We start from the raw sequence: 477 nt of genomic DNA, 5'->3' as shown, positions 1-477 counted from the left end.
AAGTTAAAACAATCACCCAACAAACAAAGCAGCAGTGCAGTCACATCTCTGATGTACAGTCGTCTCCAACCAAGTAACTGGAAACCCCTGGATGAGCAGTTACACCTGCTGAACATAAAACAGATTATCTACAATATTACACTTATTAGAACACATGGCAAGCTCCCATCATACATACCGAGATAAATTTACCATGTAGCAAAATGCATGGTAGCTCATCACACAAGACCACAGCCACTAGCATGCTGATGACCAAAAGAAAAACGACAAATAAAGACTCCTTATATAAACAAAACAATCCTTTTTATAACTGGGACACTAACCTGAAAAAGGCTTAACTGCTAAACCACAACAGGAGGATGCACCAAGCCCCATCCCTTGTTCATAATGACGTCCTTCCACAAAGGTCTAGTACCAAGGATTATGCATCCGGAGTAATCAAACCCTTCCCTTTTTATATTATCAAATGCCAACACT

At 40.0% G+C, this 477-nt stretch overlaps 1 long non-coding RNA gene across 2 annotated transcripts; it reads right to left on the bottom strand.

Moving 5' to 3' along the window:
• Positions 1-6: 6 nt before the first annotated feature.
• On the bottom strand, positions 7-439 carry LOC107580064 (uncharacterized). Of its 2 annotated transcripts, none has more exons than XR_001608582.1 (3): positions 324-439; positions 179-245; positions 7-108 (listed from the first exon to the last, which is right to left on the bottom strand). It is a non-coding gene; the product is annotated as an uncharacterized lncRNA (long non-coding RNA). The 2 variants fall into 2 exon arrangements; XR_001608583.1 differs by having other exon boundaries at positions 7-105.
• Positions 440-477: the final 38 nt, after the last annotated feature.

The sequence above is a fragment of the Sinocyclocheilus grahami genome, unplaced genomic scaffold (assembly GCF_001515645.1).
Source record: "Sinocyclocheilus grahami isolate Dianchi unplaced genomic scaffold, SAMN03320097.WGS_v1.1 scaffold23987.1, whole genome shotgun sequence".
Taxonomy (NCBI): Eukaryota; Metazoa; Chordata; class Actinopteri; order Cypriniformes; family Cyprinidae; genus Sinocyclocheilus; species Sinocyclocheilus grahami.
This window is presented reverse-complemented; position numbering and strand designations above follow the sequence as displayed.